The sequence below is a fragment of the Phyllobates terribilis genome, unplaced genomic scaffold (assembly GCF_046119375.1).
Source record: "Phyllobates terribilis strain yellow unplaced genomic scaffold, ASM4611937v1 Scaffold_98__1_contigs__length_5973952, whole genome shotgun sequence".
Classification (NCBI taxonomy): Eukaryota; Metazoa; Chordata; class Amphibia; order Anura; family Dendrobatidae; genus Phyllobates; species Phyllobates terribilis.
Window position 1 is genome coordinate 1,823,264 of NW_027362858.1, and position 19,204 is coordinate 1,842,467.

Consider the following 19,204-nt stretch of genomic DNA (forward strand, 5'->3'; position numbering starts at 1 on the left):
TTGGAAATTTCAAGACTGCTGCCTCCCTCTGCAAGACATCTCACAATTTTGAACTTTTCAGAGCCTGTCAAATCTCTCTTCTGACCCATTTTGCCAAAGGAAAGGAAGTTGCCTAATAATTAAGCACACCTTATATAGGGTGTTGATGTCATTAGACAACACCCTTCCTCATTACAGTGATGCATATCACCAGATTTACTTAATTGGTAGTTGTCTCTCAAACCTATGCAGCTTGGAGTAGGACAACATGTATAAAAAGTATCGAAGTGATCAAAATACGCATTTGCCTAATAATTCTGCAGCGGTGTATATAATCCCCCCTTGGAATATTAACCCTCACATGTCTGGGATGTGTTACCCATAGTTTCCTTGCAGAAAGTTGTAGTATTTACCTTATTCCTGTCATCCACAGAGATCAATAAGTCCAAAAAACAGATGTTGGTTTTCTTATAGGTGTGAGTAAAAAAAAGGTTACAATTATTATTATTCAGGTAACTCATGAATTTTGAAATATCAGAAACGTCAGCAGACCAAATAATAATCAAATCATCCATATATCTAGCATAGCTGAATATACTTGACAGGAATGGGTTGTTATCAGAGAAAATGTTTGCATCCTCCCACCAAGACACAAATTAGCGAAAGAAGGAGAGAATTTCGCTCCCATGGATGCGCCTTACACTGCAAAAACATTTTTTTGTTGTACAGAAAATAATTGTGTCTGAGTAGGAAATCAAGGGCAATGAAAACAAAAGAAATCAAATCAGGGCTGTAGGTAGTGTTATGGATCCGGGTGGTGGAACCTCTGTGCTACGGTGCAAGGAGAGACCAGAGGGGCGTAACTAGGTATCAACTCGGACTGACCAAGGTTGCACGGCGGCTCAATCGACTCCGTGACCAGGGAAGGACCGAGCAGAGGGACCAGGTGCTACTCTGGGCCAAACCTTGTATGAGAGCAGGTGACTCCCACGGGTCAGAAAGCAGGGACTGACTGGTACAGCAGATGAGCACGGCAGGCAGGCTGATGGGTGATCTGGCTAGACGGACTGGTAGGCACGGCAGGTAACAGGCAGGTGCTTCCAGGTAAGCAGGTGGGCAGGGCCCATAGACAGACTGGCGGACTGGACTGTAGACAGACTGTAGGGCTGGAGAGTAGACAAGATGGCGGACAGGACTGGTAGTCAGGCTGGTGGACAGGACTGGTAGTCAGGCTGGCGGACTGGGCTGGTAGTCAGGCTAGCAGCGGGACCTGAGGGCTGAAGCAGAGTTTAACACACGAAGCTACAACCTTGCACGGGCACCTCCATTTTGGAGGAGGTGCCTTTTATATGAGAGGTCCTCCGGCCATTTTTTAAGGAGAAGCGGGGCGTGGATGTTCTCCCTGGGTTCCCAAGTTCTCTCCTCTGGGCCAAACCCCTTCCAATCCACCAGAAAAAAAGTTTGTCCTCTTACCCTCTTGGTGGCCAGAATGTTCGCTACCTCATAGACGTCCTCAGCGGAGACCGGAGCTGGGGAGGTACCTGGATTGTCAGAAAAAGAATTAAGCACAACTGGTTTGAGGAGAGATACGATGAAGGAGTTGGGAATCCGTAAGGTGGCCGGGAGTTTTAACTTGTAGGCTACTGGGTTTATTTGCTTGAGGACTTCAAATGGACCGATGAACCGTGGACCCAACTTATAGGAGGGTATTTTGAGACGAACATGTTTGGAGGAGAGCCAAACCTTGTCTCCCAGACGGAACTGAGGCGGATCCAGACGTCTCTTATCAGCATGTTTCTTCATCCGCTCAAAGGATTGAAGAAGTGCGGATCTAGTGTCCTCCCAAATAGTGGAAAATTCGCTGACCAGAGACTCCGCGGCAGGGTTGTCCACTGAAGCGGAAACGGAATCCGGGGATTTTGACCGTAGACCACAAAGAACGGGGACTTGGAAGAAGATTCGCTGTCATGGTTGTTATAGGAGAACTCAGCCCATGGTAAGAGCTCCACCCAATCGGTATGGTGAGCGTTGACGAAGTGCAGGAGGAAGCTGGTAAGGATCTGGTTGATACGTTCCACTTGGCCATTGGACTGCGGATGGTAAGCAGAGGAGAAATCCAGGGTGACATCCAGCAGCTTACACGTACAGTGCTGGCCAAAACTATTGGCACCCCTGCAATTCTGTCAGATAATACTCAGTTTCTTCCTGAAAATGATTGCAATCACAAATTCTTTGGTATTATTCTCTTCATTTAATTTGTCTTCAATGAAAAAACACAAAAAGAATTGTCCTAAAGCCAAATTGGATATAATTCCACACCAAACCTAAAAAAGGGGGTGGACAAAAGTATTGGCACTGTTTGAAAAATCATGTGATGCTTCTCTAATTCGTGTAATTAACAGCACCTGTAACTTACCTGTGGCACCTAACAGGTGTTGGCAATAACTAAATCACACTTGCAGCCAGTTAACATGGATTAAAGTTGACTCAACCTCTGTCCTGTGTCCTTGTGTGTACCACATTGAGCATGGAGAAAAGAAAGAAGACCAAAGAACTGTCTGAGGACTTGAGAAACCAAATTGTGAGGAAGCATGAGCAATCTCAAGGCTACAAGTCCATCTCCAAAGACCTGAATGTTCCTGTGTCTTCCGTGCACAGTGTCATCAAGAAGTTTAAAGCCCATGGCACTGTGGCTAACCTCCCTAGATGTGGACGGAAAAGAAAAATTGACGAGAGATTTCAATGCAAGATTGTGCGGATGGTGGATAAAGAACCTCGACTAACATCCAAACAAGTTAAAGCTGCCCTGCAGTCCAAGGGTACAGCAGTGTCAACCCGTATTATCCGTCGGTGTCTGAATGAAAAGGGACTGTATGGTAGGCTACCCAGGAAGACCCCACTTCTTACCCCTAGACATAAAAAAGCAAGGCTGGAGTTTGCCAAAACTTACCTGAGAAAGCCTAAAACGTTTTGGAAGAATGTTCTCTGGCCAGATGAGACAAAAGCAGAGCTTTTTGGGAAAAAGCATCAATGTAGAGTGTATAGGAAAAAAAAAGAGGCATTCAAAGAAAAGAACACGGTCCCTACAGTCAAACATGGCAGAGGTTCCCTGATGTTTTGGGGTTGCTTTGCTGCCTCTGGCACTGGACTGCTTGACCGTGTGCATGGCATTATGAAGTCTGAAGACTACCAACAAATTTTGCAGCATAATGTAGGGCCCAGTGTGAGAAAGCTGGGTCTCCCTCAGAGGTCATGGGTCTTCCAGCAGGACAATGACCCAAAACACACTTCCAAAAGCACTATAAAATGGTTTGAGAGAAAGCACTGGAGACTTCTAAGATGGCCAGCAATGAGTCCAGACCTAAATCCCATAGAACACCTGTGGAGAGATCTCAAAATGGCAGTTTGGAGAAGGCACACTTCAAATATCAGGGACCTGGAGCAGTTTGCCAAAGAAGAATGGTCTACAATTCCAGCAGAGCATTGTAAGAAACTCATTGATGGTTACCGGAAGCGGTTGTTCGCAGTTATTTTGGCTAAAGGTTGTGCAACCAAGTATTAGGCTGAGGGTGCCAATACTTTTGTCCGGCCCTTTTTTGGAGTTTTGTGTGAAATGATCAATGATTTGATTTTTGCTTCATTCCCTTTTGTGTTTTTTCCTTGCAAGCAAATTAAATGAAGAGAATAATACCAAAGAATTTGTGATTGTAATCATTTTCAGGAAGAAACTGAGTATTATCTGACAGAATTGCAGGGGTGCCAATACTTTTGGCCAGCATTGTAGCTCTCTAGAAGCCCGAAGTTAACTGCACCCCTCAATCAGACACAATGTGGAGGGGTAGGCCGTTGAGACGAAAGATGTGATGGATGAAATCCTTAGCCAGCACAGATGCAGACGGGAGACCAGGCAGAGGGATGAAGTGGGCCATTTTAGAAAAGCGGTCAGCGACCAACCAAATGACCGTACAACCGGCAGAAACAAGAAGATTAGTAATAAAGTCCATAGCAATGTGTTGCCACGGGGCAGCAGGTACGGGAAGAGGCAGGAAACAGCCGGCTGGAAGATGTCTGGGAACCTTGTTGCAGGCACAGGACGAACAGGCCGTGACGAAGTCTACCACATCCTGGCGCAGGGTAGGCCACCAGTAATGCCGGGTAATGAGCAGGAAGGTCTTCTTCTGGCCAGCATGGCCGGCTAGTTTGGATGAATGACCCCAGTGAAGAACCTTCTTACGATCCGTAACCGCTACAAACGTCTTACCGGGTGGGAGATGAGACAAGTCCAAGGGGGCCACATTCATCACTTTGGAGGGATCGATGATATGCATAGGCTCCTCCTCTTGATCGGAAGACAGGAAGGATCGGGACAAGGCGTCGGCTTAAACGTTCTTGTCCGCCGGGCGGTAATGTAGGGTAAAGTTAAAGCGGGCGAAGAACAAAGACTACCGGGCCTGACGCGGATTGAGTCTTTGGGCATTCTGTAGATATGCCAGGTTTTTGTGGTCAGTATAGATGACCACCGGGTGCAGAGTCCCCTCGAGCAGGTAACGCCACTCCTCCAGCGCCAATTTGATGGCTAACAGTTCTCGGTCTCCTGTGGAGTAGTTGCGCTCAGACAAGGAGAAGAGCTTGGAGAAGAAGCCGAAGGTTACCATTCTCCCGGATGGAGATTTCTGGGTGAGCACTGCTCCGGCTCCGGAAGAGGAAGCATCAATCTCCAGAAAGAACTGTTTGTTGCTATCCGGACGGTGCAGCACAGGGACAGAAGAGGTTTGTTTAAAGGAGAGGAAGGCCTCCTCCGCTTCGGACGGCCATGCCTTAGGATTTGCTCCCTTTCGGGTGAGCGTAGAGATGGGAGCAGTCCGGGAAGAGAAATGTGAGATTGTCATGGTTGTGTCGCCACGAAGATCGTCACGATTGCACAGCCTGACTTCTCGCAGCTGAGTTTTTGGTGTTTTGTGCTTTTCGGCAGTGAGGGAGTTAACTCTCTCTCTCTGTGCTAGACAAGGTCCAGCCTCGCCCAGCTGCAATCAATTCTGCAGTAGTGAGATTCCTTCATATGTCTGCTGCTCTGTTAGGGAAGTTGTCGGTGAAAGCATTTCATGCAGACTAACAGAGCGGATCGTGGTATTTGGAGTTTCAGAGCTAAGTGTATTTGGAGTGATTTTTCCCTTCCTCGCTTTATCATTTATCTCCTTTCCCGTTGGTGTTCCCTCTGTTGTAGTTGTGTAGTTTTTGTATGCAAGGTGGTTTTGGTTTTACCCTTGTACTGTCTCGTTCGTCTAAGTACTGAGTGTTGGCATATTATTACCTGTCCCCTTTTGTTGTGATCGGGGTCCTTCTCAGGACTAGATTACTTAGGTGCAGGGATCCTCAGGAGGTAGGGGTTACGCTGGCGGCCTGGACCTCTGTACCTTTAACAGTACCTCCAGGTAGAGGGATTAGTCAGGGCCCCAGCTCAGGGTCAGCTTAGGCCCCCTACCTCCAGTACACAGAGACAGCGTGACATTTTCACCGACCACTTAGATTTTCTCCAGCTACCATGGATCCAGTAGCCGGTCTAGCTCGGCAGTTGCAGAGTTTGTCCATGGAGCTGGCGGACGTTAGGTCCAAGGTTTTGTATCCCCAGGAGCAAGCCGGACCAGAACCTAAGGTAGCTCTCCCTGACAGGTTCACTGGGGGGCGGGACAAGTTTTTTGTTTTCCGGGAGGCATGCAAGTTGTACTTTCGGCTGCGGCCTCGGTCATCGGGGAGTGAAGAACAAAGGGTGGGAATTGTCATCTCGCTCCTACAAGGGGACCCACAATCTTGGGCGTTCTCTCTTCCCCCGGGCTCCCCGGCTCTCCAGTCAGTGGATAGGTTTTTTGCTGCTCTGGGTCTTGTATATGATGACCCGGATCGGATCTCCCTTGCTGAATCTAAGTTACGTAGGATCCAGCAGGGAGATCGTCCGGCGGAGGAATTCTGTTCGGAGTTCCGTAGGTGGGCCACTGACACCCAGTGGAATGACCCGGCTCTTAGGAGCCAGTTTTGTCAAGGTTTATCCGACAAATTAAAGGATGTGTTGGCACAGTATGACTCTCCCGCGTCACTGGAAGCCGCTATGGCCCTTGCTATTCGCATTGACAGACTGCTTCGGGAGAGGTGCGGGATAACTCCACCCCCTGTGATGACTCCACCTCCTACAAGGTCCCCTCATATGGTGGTTCCCCTGGTCAGTCCAGAGGAGCCTATGCAATTAGGAGGGACATCATTTTGGGGGAGGGGACCGGTGGCACACCACAAGACTGGAAGGTGTTTCTTCTGCGGGAGAAAGGGACATTTTATTGGGGGGTGTCCATCCCGTCCTTTGCAGAGTAAAGAGTCGTCGGAAAACTTTTAATCCCAGGTTGTGTGGTGGACGGCAATCTGGAAGTAGGTATTTCGTCCCTGTGGTCATCTCAGTTTCTCGTAGTTTCCCTGGGGCCGGGAATACGGATGACCCGGTTCCTATCCTTCAGGAGGGGGTGGTAGTGTCGGCAGTATGCTCTGAGCTTGAGGAGGAGGTATTGGAGGCTCAGGGGGACGCCCCTGTTGGACCTCCAGGGAGACTGTTTGTTCCAGATCAGCTACGACAAAAGGTGATCGAGGCACACCATAACTCAGCTTTAGCCGGACACCCAGGAAGTAAAGCAACTGTGGATCTCCTCTCGCGTCGGTTTTGGTGGCCTAACTTACATAAGGAGGTGGTAACTTTTGTTGCGTCCTGTGGGGTTTGTGCGCGCTCTAAGACCCCACATACCCGTCCGTCTGTGGCCCTCTTACCTTTGAAGATCCCGGAGCGTCCTTGGACTCATCTGTCTATGGACTTTATTACGGACCTCCCGTCGTCTTCGGGTAAAACTGTCATTCTCGTTGTAGTAGACAGGTTCAGCAAGATGGCACATTTTATCGCTCTTCCTGCTCTTCCTAATGCTAAAACTCTTGCGCAGGTGTTCATTGGGGAGATTGTGAGGCTTCACGGGGTACCCTCCGATGTGGTGTCGGATCGGGGGTCTCAGTTTGTGTCCAAGTTCTGGAAGGCATTTTGTACTCGGCGGGGGATGCATTTGTCGTTCTCATCGGCTTTTCATCCCCAGACCAATGGTCAGACGGAACGTCTGAACCAGAGTTTGGAGACATATTGTTACAACTCTCCTGTTAGGTTTTTTTTAGTTTGCTGGTCACATGACCATTTTGCCTATTTAATCCGGCTCCGCCCTCCTGGCTTTGCTGGACTTCATTTGTATTTACTACTGTTGAGCTAGCTTGTTGCTCTATTGCCGTTCTCTGTTAGTTTTGCTAGGTCTTCTGACCTCTTTGCTTTTTGTTGTGTGTTTGTCTTTGACTGCTACTATTTCTGCTAGGAGGTGTCCAACTTATTCCAGCCCCTAGATCTTGTAGGGATCCCTCCCCCACATCTATAGGTCTGCGTTCAGACTAGCCGAGGACTTTAGCGGGTCTGATCGCAGGATCAGGTTCCCCGTTACATCGTAGGGATCTAGTTTAGTTCTATTGTAGGGACAGATCTCCTGCCTTTCCTTAGTTTCTGTAGCAGATCATAACAGTAAGTCCAGCCATAAAAAAATAATAATAAAAAAAAAAAAATAATAAGGGGAAAGGATTTTCTCTGGGGAAAGACCTCCAGTTTTCCATCATGATCTCGGTGCAAGATTTGGCTCAACGCTTGCAGGGACTCTCTCTGGAGGTGACCAAGCTCCAACAACACGTGAGTAGCTGTTCTGGAGCGCATTTTGTGGAACCAAAGGTACGTCTGCCTGATTTATTCTTTGGCGAACAACAAGATTTTTTTTCTTTTAAAAATGCTTGTCTATTATATTTTCGTTTGGGACCCGGATCCTCTGGTGATGAATCACAGCGCATAGGGTTCATAATGTCACTTTTGCGCAAAGATCCTCAGGGATGGGCCTTCTCTCTCCATCCTAGTGATCCGTGCTTTAGTTCAGTGGATAGTTTTTTTTCTGCTTTGGGTTTGTTGTACGATGATCCTGATCGTGTCTCATCTGCTGAGTCTGAATTAAGACGTTTGAGGCAGGGATCAGGTAATGTGGAAAAATATTGTTCTCACTTCCGTCGGTGGTCTGCCCAGGTGGGGTGGAACGATTCAGCTTTGAAAAGCTTGTTTCTTGCAGGCCTAGGTGAAAGGTTTAAGGATTTACTGATTGCTTATCCCACACCTGGAAACTTGCAGGAGGCAATGCAATTAGCTATACGGGTGGACAGAAGACTGCGTGCAAGGGTTAATGAGAGCAAATCCTCTGCTATGTCAGCTTCGAGTCCTGAGAGGTTCTGTGCTGACAATGGAGAGCCGATGGAAATTGGGGCGATGGCACCCCGCTCTCAGGAAAAAGACCGCCGACTTTCTGAAGGCTTGTGCTTCTATTGCGGAAGTTCTGGTCATTTTATTAAGAGCTGTGTGCTTCGTAAGAAGAAAGAAAAAAAAAAAGGTCAGTCATGCTCGTATTGCCTGTTTAAATTCTAAGGGGGTATTCCTATCTGCCACTACTGCTGCTCAGGATGAATTAATTGAATTTCGGGTATTTGTGGATTGTGGATCTACTCTGAATGTGATTGATGGGGGATTCTTGGAAAAACTTAGATTAGAACCTAAAACTTTGTCATCCCCTATTGCTGTGGTTTCTGTCGATGGCTCTCCCTTGAAGAGTGTTACTCACAAGGTCTGTGAATTTCCCCTCACTATTAATGGTATTCATCAAGAGAATTTGGATTTGGTGGTATTGGATAATTTGCCTTCTCCAGTAATATTGGGGTTACCCTGGTTAAAATTGCACAATCCTGTACTCAGGGCCGGCGTCAGCACCCGGCGCACCCGGGCAAATGCCGGGGCCCTGAGCAGGCAGAGGGGCCCTCTGGCGGTCGCGCACCCCGCTGGGCTATGGGCGGAGGAGAGCGGTGTCAGCGCCCGCCCTTCTCCGCCGCTTGCTCAGGGCCCCGGCAGCTGGATACTTACCTCTCCCCGTGCCTCCGCAGATCAGCTGTCTTCCTGCTCTGCGCTCCCTGTGACGTCTCAGGTCAGAGGGCGCGGTGACGCCTTTACACCGCACCCTCCCCTGAGTCATCACAGGGAGCGCAGAGCGGAAAGACGCCGCCAACGCTGGAGTTCGGACCCGGACAGCGGGCAGCGGGCAGCAGGCAGCAGGTAGCAGGTGAGGAGAAGGGAGGTGAGTATTTGATTTTTTTTTTTTCATGTTTGGAGGCATGGGGCAGTATAAAGAGAGGGGGGGACATCCTGCATGGGGCATTATAAAGAGGAGGGGTGACAGCCTGCATGGGGCATTATAAGGTGGGGAACAGCCTGCATGGGGCATTATAAAGGGGGGGCAGCCTGTATGGGGCATTATGTGGGGGGTAACAGCATGCATGGAGCATTAAAAGGGGGGGGGCCTGTATGGGGCATTATGTGGGGGGGAACAGCCTGCATGGAGCATTATAAGGGGGGGGCAGCCTGTATGGGGCATTATGTGGGGGGTAACACCCTGCATGGAGCATTAAAAGGGGGGGGCCTGTATGGGGCATTATGTGGGCGGTAACAGCCTGCATGGAGCATTATAAGGGGGGGACAGCCTGTATGGGACATTATGTGGGGGGTAACAGCCTGCATGCAGCATTATATGGGGGCCAGTATCCTGTACGGAGCGTTATAAGGGGACCGGTATCCTGTATGGAGCGTTATATGGGGGCCAGTATCCTGTATGGAGTTTTATAAGGGGACCAGTATCCTGTATGGAGCGTTATATGGGTGCCAGTATCCTGTATGGAGCTTTATAAGGGGACCAGTATCCTGTATGGAGCGTTATATGGGGGCCAATATTCTGTATGGAGCCTTATATGGGGGCCAGTATTCCGTATGGAGCCTTATATGGAGGCCAGTATTCCGTATGGAGCCTTATATGGGGGCCAGTATTCCGTATGGGGGCCAGTATTCCGTATGGAGCCTTATATGGGGGCCAGTATTCCGTATGGAGCCTTATATGGGGGCCAGTATTCCGTATGGAGCCTTATATGGGGGCCAGTATTCCGTATGGAGCCTTATATGGGGGCCAGTATTCCATATGGAGCCTTACATGGGGGCCAGTATTCCATATGGAGACTTATATGGGGGCCAGTATTCCGCATGGAGCCTTATATGGGGGTCAGTATTCCGCATGGAGCCTTATATGGGGGTCAGTATTCCGCATGGAGCCTTATATGGGGGCCAGTATTCCGTATGGGGCCTTATATGGGGGCCAGTATTCCGTATGGGGCCTTATATGGGGGCCAGTATTCCGTATGAAGCGTTATATGGGGGCCAGTATTCCGTATGGAGCCTTATATGGGGGCCAGTATTCTGTGTGGAGCAATTCACCGGTTTCTGAGCTATTGTGCAATTTACAATAGATATCACTCATGTAATGTAAGTAGTGAAATCTTTGCATTGTACTATATATATATATGATTGTACCATTGAATTTGTCCCTGGAGCGACTCTTCCTAAGAGTCGTTTATTTAATCTTACTATTCCTGAGAGAAAGGCTTTGGAGGAATACATACAGACAAGCTTGGCCGCTGGTCACATTAGGCCTTCCAAGTCTCCTGTGGCTGTTGAGTTTTTTTTTGTGAAAAAAAAATATGGCGGTTTACGTCCTTTTCTGGACTTTCGTGAGATTAATAAAATTACTGTACGCAATCCTTACCCACTGCCATTGATTCTTGATTTATTTAACCAGTTAGTGGGGGCCAAGTGGTTCTCTAAAATTGATGTCCGGGGGGCATACAATTTGTTGCGCATGAAGGAGGGTGATGAATGGAAGACTGCTTTTAACACTCCTGTGGGTCATTTTGAGAATCTGGTTATGCCTTTTGGTCTTACCAATGCTCCAGCATTTTTTCTGAATCTTATTAATGACATCCTTAGACCTTTAATCGGCAAAGATGTGGTTGTGTATTTGGATGACATTTTGATTTATTCGCCGGATCTGGAGTCTCATTGGCGGAGCGTACGTGAGGTATTACAGTTATTAATGGACAATTCGCTTTTTGCTAAGCTGGAGAAATGTGAGTTCGCTGTACAGAGAATTAGTTTTTTGGGCTACATTGTCTCCAGTGAAGGTTTTGAGATGGACCCGGTTAAAGTTCAGGCTGTACAGGAATGGCCTAGGCCTATTGGTTTGAAATCTATACAGAGGTTTTTGGGTTTCGCCAATTATTACAGAAAATTCATAAAAATTTTTTCTATTATTGTCAAACCGCTGACCGATCTCACCAGGAAAGGTGCTAATGCGGTTCAGTGGACTTCTGAGGCCATTGAAGCTTTTGTGTTTTTAAAGGAGAGGTTCACCTCTGCTCCCATCCTTATGCAGCCTGATGTGACTAAGCCGTTTTTGGTTGAGGTTGATGCTTCTTCTGTGGGGGTTGGTGCGGTGTTGTCTCAGGAAAACAAGGATGGAGTACATCCCTGTGCCTTTTTTTCAAAAAAAATTTTCCGAGACTGAACTTAATTACGATATTGGTAATCGGGAATTGCTGGCGATTAAACTCGCATTTGAACACTGGCGTCACCTCTTGGAAGGTGCTGAATTTCCCGTTCAGGTTTTCACTGATCATAAAAATCTGATCTATCTTGATGCTGCCAAGCGCTTGAATGCCCGTCAGGCTAGGTGGGCACTTTTTTTCTCGCGGTTTAATTTTTCCGTTACTTACATCCCGGGTACCAAGAATGTTAAAGCGGATGCTTTGTCTCGCAGCTTTTCTCCCATGGTCGGTGTTGAGGAGGAAGAGGCGACCATTTTACAAGAAGGTGTTGTGATTGCTGCTTTGGACTTCGTTTTGGAGGATGAGATTCTTAAAGCACAGGAGAATGCCCCATCTAACACTCCCCATGGGAGGTTGTTTGTGCCTAGGACCTTTAGGAGAGATTTGTTTGTTGAGTGTCATGAGTCTCGGTTGGCAGGTCATCCAGGAATTTCTGAGACCAAGAGACTTGTGGGTCGCAGTTTTTGGTGGCCTGGATGGCAGAAGGAAGTCATTAAGTGGGTGTGCCAATGTACTGTGTGTGCAAGATCCAAGTCTTCGCATGCTCCTGCTGCGGGGTTGCTTTGCCCTCTGGAGGTTACTAGTGCACCTTGGACACATCTGGCTATGGACTTTATTACTGACCTTCCTCCCTCTGAAGGTTTCACGGTCATCTGGGTGGTCGTGGATCGTTTTAGCAAGATGTGTCACTTGGTTCCCTTCATCAAACTGCCTTGCGCTAAGACACTCGCTAAGGCCTTTGTCAAGGAGATTGTCAGACTACATGGTGTTCCTACTGACATTGTTTCTGATAGGGGACCTCAGTTCGTGGCTCGTTTTTGGCGTGCCTTTTGTGACAGGTTGGGAGTTCATTTGTCGTTTTCATCCGGATATCATCCTGAGTCTAATGGCCAGACAGAAAGGAAGAACCAGGATGTTGAGCAGTTCTTGCGTTGTTTTGTGGCAGACAATCAAGAGGGGTGGTCTGAGTTTCTGCCACTTGCTGAATTTGCTCTTAACAACCATACATCCTCTTCTGCTGGGTGTTCGCCTTTTTTTTGTTGTTCTGGGAGACATCCGTCTTTTGGGTCATTTTCCAAATTGGTTTCGGCTGTGCCTGAGGAGGAGAGTTTTTCCGGTGATTTGGAGAGAGTTTGGACGGATGTGAGTGGTAATCTTCAGGGGGCTAACAAAAAAGAGGTACTTTGATAGGAAACGGCAAGAGGTTTTGTTTGCTGTTGGTGACAAGGTTTGGTTGTCCTCTAAGAATCTGCGATTGAGGATTCCTTCTAAAAAATTGGGTCCCAAGTTCGTAGGGCCCTTTAAGGTACTTCAGATAGTTAACCAATCTGCTGTTAGGCTGGAGGTTCCTACGTCCTGGAGGATTAATCCGGTGTTTCATGTTTCTCTGTTGAAAAAAGCTGATGTGTCGGATGGTGACGCCTCTGCCACTGTTCCTCCGGTGGTGGAGGACGGGGAATATGAAATTTCCCGCATCCTAAATTCTAGACGGTATAGAGGGAGTTTGCAGTATCTCGTCGCTTGGAAGGGTGTCGGACCTGAGGATAACTCATGGGTGAGGGCGGATGATGTTTCTGCCCCCAGACTTGTCCGAGCGTTTCACAGGAGGTTTCCTGGTAAGCCTGGGCCTAGGGGATCCGGAGGATCCTCTTAGAAGAGGGGGTACTGTTACAACTCTCCTGTTAGTTTTTTTTTAGTTTGCTGGTCACATGACCATTTTACCTATTTAATCCGGCTCCGCCCTCCTGGCTTTGCTGGACTTCATTTGTATTTACTACTGTTGAGCTAGCTTGTTGCTCTATTGCCGTCCTCTGTTAGTTTTGCTAGGTCTTCTGACCTCTTTGCTTTTTGCTGTGTGTTTGTCTTTGACTGCTACTATTTCTGCTAGGAGGTGTCCAACTTATTCCAGTCCCTAGATCTTGTAGGGATCCCTCCCCCACATCTATAGGTCTGCGTTCAGACTAGCCGAGGACTTTAGCGGGTCTGATCGCAGGATCAGGTTCCCCGTTACATCGTAGGGATCTAGTTTAGTTCTATTGTAGGGACAGATCTCCTGCCTTTCCTTAGTTTCTGTAGCAGATCATAACACATATCTCCGGTGTTTTGTGTCAGAGAACTAGGAGGACTGGGCTTCTTTCTTACCTCTGGCGGAGTTTGCTCTTAATAATAGGCGGAGCGAGTCCACTGGTAAGTCCCCGTTTTTTGGGGCATATGGTTTTCACCCCCAGTTTTGTACTTTCAGTAGAGGGGGCTCTTCGGGGGTTCCTGAGGAGGAACGATTTTCGTCAACACTCGCTTCTGTATGGAGAGGGGTACTGAATAATCTGAGTACTATGGGGAACCGTTACAAACGTATGGCTGACAGGAGGAGAGTGTCTGGTCCGGACCTAAGTGTGAACGATCTGGTATGGTTGTCTACTAAGAATATAAAACTTAAGGTTCCTTCCTGGAAACTGGGTCCCAGGTTCATCGGGCCGTACAGGATCAGTTCTATAATTAATCCGGTGGCATTCTGTCTTGATCTCCCCCCTACGTTTAAAATTCACGTGTTCCACAGATCGTTGCTTAAGAGGTATGTGGCGCCGGTGATACCGTCACCTTTACCTCCGCCTCCAGTGGTGGTCAATGGTAACTTGGAGTTCCAGGTATCGAAGGTCATCGATTCACGCTTTAATCGTCGGTCCCTTCAGTACCTGGTTCATTGGAAGGGGTATGGTCCTGAGGAGAGGATGTGGGTTCCTGCGTCAGATATTAACGCAGACCGGTTAATTCGGGCCTTCCACACGACTCACCCGGATAAACCTGGCCCTGAGGGTCCGGAGGCCCCTCGTAGAAGGGGGGGTACTGTCATGGTTGTGTTGCCACGAAGATCGTCACGATTGCACAGCCTGACTTCTCGCAGCTGAGTTTTTGGTGTTTTGTGCTTTTCGGCAGTGAGGGAGTTAACTCTCTCTCTCTGTGCTAGACAAGGTCCAGCCTCTCCCAGCTGCAATCAATTCTGCAGTAGTGAGATTCCTTCATATGTCTGCTGCTCTGTTAGGGAAGTTGTCGGTGAAAGCATTTCATGCAGACTAACAGAGCGGATCGTGGTATTTGGAGTTTCAGAGCTAAGTGTATTTGGAGTGATTTTTCCCTTCCTCGCTTTATCATTTATCTCCTTTCCCGTTGGTGTTCCCTCTGTTGTAGTTGTGTAGTTTTTGTATGCAAGGTGGTTTTGGTTTTACCCTTGTACTGTCTCGTTCGTCTAAGTACTGAGTATTGGCATATTATTACCTGTCCCCTTTTGTTGTGATCGGGGTCCTTCTCAGGACTAGATTACTCAGGTGCAGGGATCCTCAGGAGGTAGGGGTTATGCTGGCGGCCTGGACCTCTGTACCTTTAACAGTACCTCCAGGTAGAGGGATTAGTCAGGGCCCCAGCTCAGGGTCAGCTTAGCCCCCTACCTCCAGTACACAGAGACAGCGTGACAGGGATAAAGAGACGGTAATAGTTGGCGAAGCCCAGGAATCACTGAATCTCCTTCAACCCCTCCGGACGGGGCCACTTTAAGACGGCAGAGACCTTCTCGGGGTCCATCCGTAGACCTGTCTTAGAGATAATATAGCCCAGGAACGGAAGAGAGGTCTGCTCGAAGAGGCATTTTTCAAATTTCGCATATAGGTGATTCTGCCTGAGCCTAAGCAGGACCTGACGAACATCCCTCCGGTGTGTAGGAAGATCCGGAGAGAAGACCAAGATGTCGTCCAGGTACACCACCACGCAAGAATATAAGAGGTCATGGAATATGTCTTTAACTAATTCTTGGAAGACGGCGGGAGCATTACAGAGACCGAAGGGCATCATATGGTATTCATAGTGACCGTCCCGGGTATTGAATGCCATCTTCCACTCGTCTCCTTGGCGGATCCGGACCAAGTTATACGCCCCACGAAGATCGAGCTTGGTGAAGACCTTTGCGCCTTTAAGGCGGTCGAACAGCTCAGAGATGAGCGGCAGGGGGTATTTTTTCTTGATAGTAATTTGATTGAGTCCTCTATAATCGATACAGGGGCGTAGTGAACTGCCTTTCTTTTTTACGAAGAAGAATCCGGCTCCAGCCGGGGAGGAAGATTTCCGGATGAATCCCCTAGCCAGATTTTCTTCAATGTACTCCGACATGGCCCGGGTTTCGGCCAACGACAACGGGTAAATACGCCCACGGGGTGGAGTGGCACCGGGTACCAGGTCGATAGGGCAATCATATAGCCTATGAGGTGGCAGAGTCTCTGCCTCCTTCTTTTTGAAGACATCAGCATGGGACCAGTAAGGTGCCGGTAGACCAAGTAAATTAGCCGGAGTAGATGGAGGTCGAGCCGGGCGAACCGGAACCAGGCAGGTCTCATGGCAATCCTGCCCCCAACGGACCACCTCACCGGATTGCCAATTCAGAACGGGTTCATGTCTCTGTAGCCAGGGTAGACCTAGCAAAAGGGGGTGAGAGTGTTAGAACCTTGCTCTTAGGTCATTTTTCCTTTGCTGGTCACATGACCTTGTTGGCCTATTTAATCCTGCTCCGCCCTTCTGGCTTTGCTGGACTTCATTGTATATCTACTTTCTAGCTAGCCTGTGCTCTGTGTCTTGCTCTGTTAGTTTGCTTGGTCTACTGACCTCTATGTTCTATATATTTTGTTTGTTCGTCTGTCTGCTACTATTTCTGTTAGGAGGTGTCCCATATTCCTCCCAGTCCTTAGTACTTGTAGGGATTACTTCCCCACATCTATAGGTCTCCGTACAGACTAGCTTAGGACTTTAGCAGGTCTGATCGCAGGATCAGGTCCCCTGTTACATCGTAGGGATTAAGCTGAGTTCTATCGTAGGGACAGATCTCCTCTCTTTCCTTAGCTCTGGTAGCAGAACATAACAGTAAGTCCATCGCCTGCAGGGACTCTCTCTGGAGGTGGCCGAGCTCCGTCAGCATGTGAGTAACTGTCCTGGAGCACATTTCTTGGAGCCTAAGGTATGTTTGCCGGATTTATTTTTTGGTGAACACCGAGAATTTTTTTCATTTAAAAATGCTTGCTTATTGTATTTTCGTTTGAGACCTAAGTCCTCTGGGGATGAATCCCAGCGCGTAGGGTTCATAATGTCACTTTTGCGCAAAGAGCCTCAGGAGTGGGCCTTTTCTTTGCAACCTAGTGATTCATGCTTCAGATCAGTGGATAGTTTTTTTTCTGCTTTGGGACTATTATATGATGATCCTGACCGCGTCACATCAGCTGAGACTGAGTTGAGACGTTTAAAACAAGGATCAGGTAATGTGGAAAAATATTGTACTAATTTCTGTCGTTGGTCTACTCAAACAGGGTGGAACGATTCTGCTCTGAAAAGTCTATTTCTTGCTGGGCTCAGTGAAAGGGTTAAAGACCTGCTAATTGCTTATCCTACACCTGAAGATTTGCAACAGGCTATGCAATTAGCTATACGGGTGGATAGAAGACTGCGTGCAAGGGTTAATGAGAGCAAATCCTCTGCTATGTCAGTTTCTGGTTATGAGAATGTGTGTACTAACAGTGGTGAACCGATGGAGATTGGATCGGTGGCACCTCGCTCTCAAGAAAAAGATCGTCGATTTTCTGAAGGCTTGTGTTTCTATTGCGGAAAATCTGGTCATTTGATTAAAGGCTGTGAGCTTCGTATGAAGAAAGAAAAAAAAATGGTCAGTCACGCCCGTATTGCCTGTTTAAATTCCAAGGGTATATTTTTAGCTGCTTCCACGATTGCTCAGAAAAAATTTATGGAATTTCGGGTGTTTGTTGATTGCGGGTCTACACTGAATGTAATTGATGGGGGATTCGTGGAAAGACTCAATTTAAAACCTGAACCTTTATCATCCCCCATTGCTGTGGTTTCTGTGGATGGTTCCCCTTTGAAGAATATTACTCTCAAGGTCTGTGAATTTCCTCTCACTATTAATGGTGTTCACCATGAGAAATTGGATTTGGTAGTGTTGAATAACTTGCCTTCTCCAGTAATATTGGGATTGCCCTGGTTAAAATTTCACAATCCTGTACTGGATTGGTCTACCAGTGAAATTAAATCCTGGAGCCATAAATGTTATGACAAGTGTTGTAACGGGCGTATTGCAGCTTTGGATAGGGGAGAATTGCCTGTTCCTATTCAGGATTTTTGGAGAGTTTTTTCTGAGAAGGAATCGCAGGTTTTGCCTCCCCATAGAGACTATGATTGTTCTATTGAATTTGTCCCTGGAGCGACTCTTCCTAAAAGTCGTTTATTTAACCTTACTATTCCTGAGAGGAAGGCTTTGGAGGAATACATACAGACAAGTTTGGCCGCCGGTCACATTAGGCCCTCTAAGTCTCCTGTGGCGGTTGGATTTTTTTTTGTAAAAAAAAAGGACGGCGGTTTACGTCCTTGTCTGGATTTTCGTGAGATTAACAAAATTACTGTACGCAATCCTTACCCACTGCCATTGATTCCTGATCTGTTTAACCAGTTAATGGGGGCCAAGTGGTTCTCTAAAATTGACCTTAAGGGGGCATACAATCTGTTGCGCATGAAGGAGGGTGATGAATGGAAGACTGCTTTTAACACTCCTGTGGGTCATTTTGAGAATCTGGTTATGCCTTTTGGTCTTACTAATGCTCCTGCATTTTTTCAGAATCTGATTAATGACATCCTTAGACCTTTGATCGGTAAAAATGTGGTTGTGTATTTGGATGACATTTTGATTTATTCGCCAGATCTGGAGTCTCATTGGTGGAGCGTGCGTGAGGTATTACAGTTATTAATGGACAATTCGCTTTTTGCTAAGCTGGAGAAATGTGAGTTCGCTTTACAGAGAATTAGTTTTTTGGGCTACATTATCTCCAGCAAAGGTTTTGAGATGGATCCGGTTAAGGTTCAGGCTGTGCAGGAATGGCCTAGGCCTATTGGTTTGAAATCGATACAGAGGTTTTTGGGTTTCGCCAATTACTACAGAAAATTCATAAAAAAATTTTCTAGTATTGTCAAACCTCTGACTGATCTCACCAGGAAAGGTGCTGATGCGGTTCAGTGGTCTTCTGAGGCCATTGAAGCTTTTGTGTATCTCAAGGAGAGGTTCACCTCTGCTCCCATCCTTATGCAACCTGATGTTACTAGGCCGTTTTTGGTTGAGGTTGATGCTTCCTCTGTGGGGGTTGGCGCAGTATTGTCTCAGGATAACGGGGATGGATTACATCCCTGTGCCTTTTTTTCAAAAAAATTTTCGGAGACTGAACTGAATTACGATATTGGTAATCGGGAATTATTGGCTATTAAACTCGCATTTGAACACTGGCGCCACTTCTTGGAAGGTGCGGAATTTCCCGTTCAGGTTCTTACGGATCATAAAAATCTGATATATCTTGATGCTGCCAAGCGCCTGAATGCCCGTCAGGCTAGGTGGGCACTGTTTTTCTCGCGGTTTAATTTCTCCGTTACTTACATCCCTGGTACTAAGAATGTTAAGGCGGATGCCTTGTCTCGCAGTTTTTCTCCCATATTCGGTGCTGAGAAAGAGGAGAACATTTTACAAGAAGGTGTTGTGATAGCTGCTTTGGACTCCGTTTTGGAAAATGAGATTCTTAAAGCACAGGAGAATGCCCCTTCTAACACTCCTCATGGGAGGTTGTTT

At 47.5% G+C, this 19,204-nt stretch overlaps 1 protein-coding gene across 1 annotated transcript in view; it reads left to right on the plus strand.

Annotated features, from left to right (window-relative positions):
* The window catches only part of LOC141198576 (uncharacterized), an 89,169-nt gene that overhangs the window by 23,787 nt on the left and 46,178 nt on the right, over positions 1–19,204 (plus strand). The gene's annotated exons all lie outside the window — the stretch shown is intronic.